The sequence below is a fragment of the Rhinopithecus bieti genome, unplaced genomic scaffold (genome assembly GCF_001698545.2).
Source record: "Rhinopithecus bieti isolate Rb0 unplaced genomic scaffold, ASM169854v2 scaffold_39447, whole genome shotgun sequence".
Classification (NCBI taxonomy): Eukaryota; Metazoa; Chordata; class Mammalia; order Primates; family Cercopithecidae; genus Rhinopithecus; species Rhinopithecus bieti.
In genome coordinates, this window is record NW_016816192.1 from 176339 (window position 1) to 182673 (window position 6335).

A 6335-nucleotide genomic window follows, 5' to 3' on the forward strand; every position below is an offset into this window, starting at 1 on the left:
GAAAGAAAAAGAAAGAAAGAAAGAAAGAAAGAAAGAAAGAAAGAAAGAAAGAAAGAAAGAAAGGAGAGAAAGAGAGAAGGAAAGAGAAACAGAAACTCACCCCATGGGGAAAATGAGAATGTCTCTGAACAGGCAGTTCACAAAAGAATAAATGTAAATGGTTGATAAACTTACAAAAAGATGCTCAACCTCATTAGTGGTTAAGAAAATTAAAATGAATTTTTAATCTGTCACATGGCAAAATTTAGAGAGACTGATACTATACAAAGCAATGTTGACCATAGGAGAAAGACACTCTTGTGTGCTATTTATGGAAGTACATTGGTAAGGCTTTTTTGGGGTACAATTTAATACATATCTTTTCAGCATGAAAGTTTAAGCCATGTTAGAAATCTAACCTACAGCAGTACACACATAGATGTGCAAAGATGTATATACAGGACATTCATTGTAGCGTTGCTTCTAATGTTGAAAAATTAGAAACAACTCAAGAATCTTTTCATAAGGGAATGATTAAATAAATCAACTGGGAAACTATGCACCTATTAAAAAGAAAGATTTACATGCTGACATGAAAATTTATTCAAGGCATATTGATAAGGTCAAAACATTATAAATATTTTATAAGTTGTGGAATAATTTATAGAATATATCAGTCACATACATTAGTATGTACACATATACATCTGGATATATACAAAACAATTAACTGTGATTACCTTTGGTTAACGAGGAGAACGGGATGGGAGGACACAAAATGAGAACTTTTTTGTGGTATGCTCAATTCTGCAAGTAAAAAAAAAATCACAGTAAGAATGATTTATTGTGAAATGTTTGTAATTACAGTTTTTTGTTGTAGAATATATGTTACATGGGAGGCACTCAAAACCTCAAAGTAATGATACTGCATAAATTCAAGGCACTGATATTATCATACTTATTATTATTGCCAGCATCCTTATCCTCCACAACTATCAACACTGATATGCCTTTCATCAGAGAAATTTAAACAAGATTTACAAATAGAAGTTCATTTAATCACAGAGCACACCTTTGAGGCAAGGCTATAATTCCAAAATACAGACATAATAAATGACTTGCCCAGAGTCTCAAACAAGTCAGGAAATGATCCAGAGCCAAGATTCCACTCTCGTACAAATAAATACATATACTGGCTCTCAGCACAGTGCTATAAATAACCCCATCCGTTGGCATTTCAGTCTCTCCCCAAGTAATTGAGTGTTTAAATTACTTGTAAACCTTCACTTTGGCTTTAAAAATTGTCTATATCTAGCATTCTTTTTAAAGGGGTGGCTTTTAAAAGTTGAACATCAACCTTCCCGAGAAAGTTAAGGGAGTAAGATTAGTTTTCACCTTCTATAAGAGGGTAACTCTGGAAGAACATAGTGTTTTTCCAAATGACAGTTCTGACTATATTATTTAGCCCAAGATCAATAACTTAGCAGAACTACTCTGTAACTGCATTATCCCAATCCTGAAAACTTTCTTAAGAAAAGGAAGTATAAAAGACACTGATCTGAATCAGGAAAACTGATCCAAGCACTGCCTATTCCAAAAACTGTATGTTGCATATAGTTTTGCATAACCCCATCAACTTCTCTAAACCTCAGATTCCTCACTCCTTGTAAATAGGGATGAGAATACCTCCCTGCTTAATTAAATAAGTTGTCTCAAGTTTCAAATGAGAGAGCGATTGTGAAGGTACTCTGCAAAGTTCCAGACAAATGATTATTAATGGGCCAGGTACAGTGGCTCACACCTGTAATCCCAGCACTTTGGGAGGCCAAGGTGAGCAGAGCACTTGAGCTCAGGAGTTTTGAGCCCAACCTGGGCAACATGGTGCAACCCCATCTTTACCAAAAATACAAAAAAAAAAGCTGGGAGTCGGGGTGGGCACCTGTAGTCCCAGCTACCAGGGAGGCTGAGGTGGGAGAATCACTGGAGCCCAGGAGGTGGAAGTGGCAGTGAGCCAAGACTGTGCCACTGCACTTCAGCCTGGGTGACAGAGTGAGACCCCGTCTCAAAAACAAATTATTTTAATTAAATTATTATTATTTGAAACTTGGGTTCTCAATACAAGTAAACCTGTCCTTCTCCCCAAAAATATGAAAAAGTGTCTGATTTGTAATATTCAAGCCTCTCAATTTGGGGCCCAATAATTTGTTTTTTTCTAGACCAAGAGTTTCAACTGCAGTGTCTAGAAAAGGAGTATATGACATTTGTGAGGTGTGTCATGATTTAAAGTAACAAAGTGATTAGCTTTTTATAAATTAAAGAGAATTACACTAGAGATGTTGCAATATCTGCCACAGTTCTTTTCTGAGTGAACTGCCCTCCTTCACCTTCTGCTGTACCTGCTGTACACACAATCCTGCCTTTTTAATTTTTTTGAGACAGAGCCTCGCTCTGTCGCCCAGGCTAGAGTGCAATGGTTCAATCTCAGCTCACTGCAACCTCTGCCTCCTGGGTTCAAATGATTCTCCTGCCTCAGCCTCCTGAGTAGCTGGGACTACAGGTGTGCCCCACCACATCCAGCTAATTTTTGTATTTTCAGTAGAGACAGCGTTTCAGTATGTTGGCCAGGCTGGTGTCAAACTCCTGACCTCAGGTGATCTGCTCACCTCGGCCTCCCAAAACGCTGGGATTACAGGTGTGAACCACTGTGCCTGGCTTGTTTTGTTTTGTTTTTTGAGTCAGAAGTCTTACTCTGTCACCCAGGCTGGAATGCAATAGTGTGATTTCAGCTCACTGCAACCTCCACTTCCTGGGTTCAAGTGATTCTCCTGCTTCAGCTTCCGGAGCAGCTGGGATTACAGGCTTGCACCCCATCATGCCCAATTAATTTTTGTATATTCCTGCTCTTTTTTTTTAACCACAACCAGATCTGGATTAAAAGGTGAGCAGTTGGGGAGTTGCCCAAATGATTTATCTGAAAGGGGAACTGAAATATCACTGGAATAATCAGTAGCTATAGAGCCAATTAACATTTGCATAGGCAAATTCTTACCCAAGTAAAGGAATATAAAATTTTTCCTGCTTCAGGGAAGTGGAAACTAAAAACAATAGTATTAATCTTTCAACCTAAATAACAGAGGGAGGCTGTCTAGAAGAAAATGTTTATTTGGGAATAAAGCATTCCAGTGGGAATATGTGTGCCATAGTAAACTATGTGCACATTCAGGGAGGTAAGGGAAGACAAAGGTTTTTAAAGGGAAAAATGTGGAGGATTATAATTATTTTGAGATAATTATCTTTGGCTACAGAGATCAGTAGCAAGGGTGACACCAGTCCAAGGTTGCACAGGGAGTTGCTGGGCAGATGTCCTTGAAGAAGTATTTTTTGTGTAAGATTTTGACAGCGTTTGTGCAAGGTTGTGGTTTTGCAGTGTTTTGTGACAGTTTTTATTAGCAGGCATCTGTGCATGAGAATCCTCTCTTAATGGCCTTCCTGGGTTCTACTTGTCTGTTTTTTATTTGTTTGTTTGTTTGTTTCCCCACACACACTAGGGACTCTATCTTGATTCTGACAATTTTCACAAACCTAAGAGTTATTGGATTTATTTTTGTTGTTGTTGTTTGAGACAGGGTCTTGCTATGTTTCCCAGGCTGGCCTGGAGCTCCTGAATGGCATAAAATGTTACAAGGGATTGCATCTGAAGAAGGAGCCAAGAAATGTTTTTTTGTTGTTATTGTCTATAATACTTTTAGTTGTACTTGAATTTTTAAACTCTATGCTTCCATTGCTTGGATAAAAATTAAAATTAAAACAAAACAACAAAAAGAATACCTCAAACTTGGGCCTTTAAGCCAGAACAAGTGAACTACACATCACAAGACCACCAGCTGAGGAGAGGGAGTTCCAGACATTCCTGACCATAGTTGCCTTACTTTCCACCTAGTAAGGGAGGAGACCACTCCTCATGTCATCTTATGCCCAATTTCTGCCTCCAAAGAAAGAAGAAGTAAAAACTAAAAGGCAGAAATGAAATCCAAAGGCAGACAGCCTGGCGCCACACCCTGGGCCTGGTAGTTAAAGATCGACCCCTGACCTAATCAGTTATGTTATCTATAGATTACAGACATTGTATAGAAGCGCATTGTGAAAATCCCTATCTTGTTTTGTTCCGATCTAATTATCCTGTGCATGCAGCCCTCAGTCGCGTACCCCCTGCTTGCTCAATCAATCATGACCCTCTCACACGCACCCCCTTAGAGTTGTGAGCCCCTAAAAGGGACAGGAATTGCTCACTTGGGGAGCTTGGCTCTTGAGACAGGAGTGTTGCCGATGCCCCTGGCCGAATAAACTCCTTCCTTCTTTAACTTGATGTCTGAGGAGTTTTGTCTTCTGCTTGTCCTGCTACATTTCTTGGTTTCCTGACTGGGAAGCGAGGTGATTGGCGGATGGTCGGATGGTCTAGACACCTCCTTAGGCTGCTTAAGCCTGCCCTGTGGAACATCCCTGCGGGGGACTCCAACCAGCCTGAGCAATGCGGTTCCTGAGAGTGCTCCTGGGTAGGCATTTGTCCTAGTGGGATGCCTCGCCTGAGCAGGGTGTGGCAGGCCCCCGTGGAGGATCAAAGCAGTGGCTGAACACCGGGAAGGAACGGGCACTTGGAGTCTGGACATCTAAAACTTAGTAAGACTAGTCTTTGAAACTTGCCCACTCCATTTGAGTGGAAGCGTGGCCTGATCACCCATGGTGTGCCTTTATTGGCACTTTGGTTTTGGTTTTGACTTTGTTTGAATTGCTTGACGGGACCAGTCTTGGGAACTTGCCCACTCCATTTGAGTGGAAGCGTGGCCTGATCACCCAGGGCGTGCCTTTATTGGCACTATGGTTTTGGTTTTGACTTGGTTTGAATTGCTTGACAGATTGGTCCTGGGAACTTGCCTACTCCATTTGAGTGGAAGCGTGGCCTGACCACCCACGGTGTGCCTGTACCAGCACTTCGGTTTTTGTTTTGACTTGCCTCGGATTGCTTGATACTTTGGTTTTGACCTGGCTTGGATTTCTGGATACTCTGATTTTGGTTTTGATTTTGGTTTGGTGTAAACTACAAAAGTGTGTGTGTGTGCCCTTTTTACCCATTCTTTGTTTTGTGGTGTGCATGTGGTGTGAGCGTGGTGTTTTGTCTCGAGGAAACGTGGGTGAGGCACAAAGTAAGCCCACCCCACTAAGACCTATGTTGAAAAATTTCAAGAAAAGCATTTAAGGGAGACTATGGAGTACTATGACACCAGGAAAACTTAAAACTTTGTGTAAGATAGATTGACCAGCATTAGAGGTAGGTTGGTCATTAGAAGGAAGCTTGGACAGGTCCCCTGTTTCAAAGGTATGGCACAAGGTAACCTGTAAGCCAGGGCACCCAGACCAGCTCCAGTACATAGACACTTGATTACAACTGGTTTTAGACTCCCTGCCCCTAACACACAGTGGTTGAGAGAACAGCAGCATAGCGGCTGGCAGAGGCAAGGAAAGACCAGCAGAGAGAGAGAAAGGAAAAAGACAGATGAAAAGAGGCAAAAAGAGGCCGGGCGCGGTGGCTCAAGTCTGTAATCCCAGCACTTTGGGAGGCCGAGACGAGCGGATCACGAGGTCAGGAGATCGAGACCATCCTGGCTGACACGGTGAAACCCCATCTCTACTAAAAAAAAATACAAAACACTAGCCGGGCAACGTGGCGGGAGCCTGTGGTCCCAGCTACTTGGGAGGCTGAGGCAGGAGAATGGCGTGAACCCAGGAGGCAGAGCTTGTGGTGAGCTGAGATCCGGCCACTGCACTCCAGCCTGGGCAACAGAGCGAGACTCCGTCTCAAAAAAAAAAGAAAAGAGGCAAAAAGAGAGAGGAAGAGGCAGAGAGGAAGAGACAAAGAGGGAGTCAAGGAGAGACAGAAAGAGATAGGCAGAGAGAGAGAGGGACAGAGGCAAAAGGAAAGTCAAAGAGAGAGAGACAAAGTCAAAGAGAGAAAGAAAGATGATTTAACATTAACCACTGAAAGTTCCCTTAACCCAGCAGGTTTCCTAACAGGGGATCTAAATCTTAATTACCATACGAAGGTCTGACCAGACCTAGGAGGAACTCCCTTCAGGACAGGACGATCATGGTTCCTCCTGGGTAATAAAAAAAAAAAAAGCTATCATACCAATTCTAATTTGGACAAAACAAGGTCTTATTAATAGCAAAGGATAATTAAAAACCCAAACTTACAAGGTTTTCAACAAAAGTAAAGTTTGCTAAAAGTTAACAATGTAACATGTATCACAGTAACTTCTATTCTTGTGGCCTTAGACAGTCTAGTCCACAGACATGAAAAA

At 41.7% G+C, this 6335-nt stretch overlaps 1 long non-coding RNA gene across 2 annotated transcripts in view; it reads right to left on the reverse strand.

Annotated features, from left to right (window-relative positions):
* The window catches only part of LOC108516817 (uncharacterized), a 20723-nt gene extending 14613 nt beyond the window's left edge, over positions 1-6110 (reverse strand). Inside the window, exons 1-2 of one of the 2 annotated variants that reach the window (XR_001881935.1) lie at positions 6069-6110; positions 720-786 (exon numbers count right to left, since the gene is read on the reverse strand). This is a non-coding gene — a long non-coding RNA (uncharacterized LOC108516817). Of the gene's footprint in view, positions 1-719; positions 787-4269; positions 4512-6068 lie in introns of those variants that run through there. The other variant, XR_001881936.1, reaches the window with a different exon arrangement.
* Between the last annotated feature and the right edge of the window lie 225 nt (positions 6111-6335).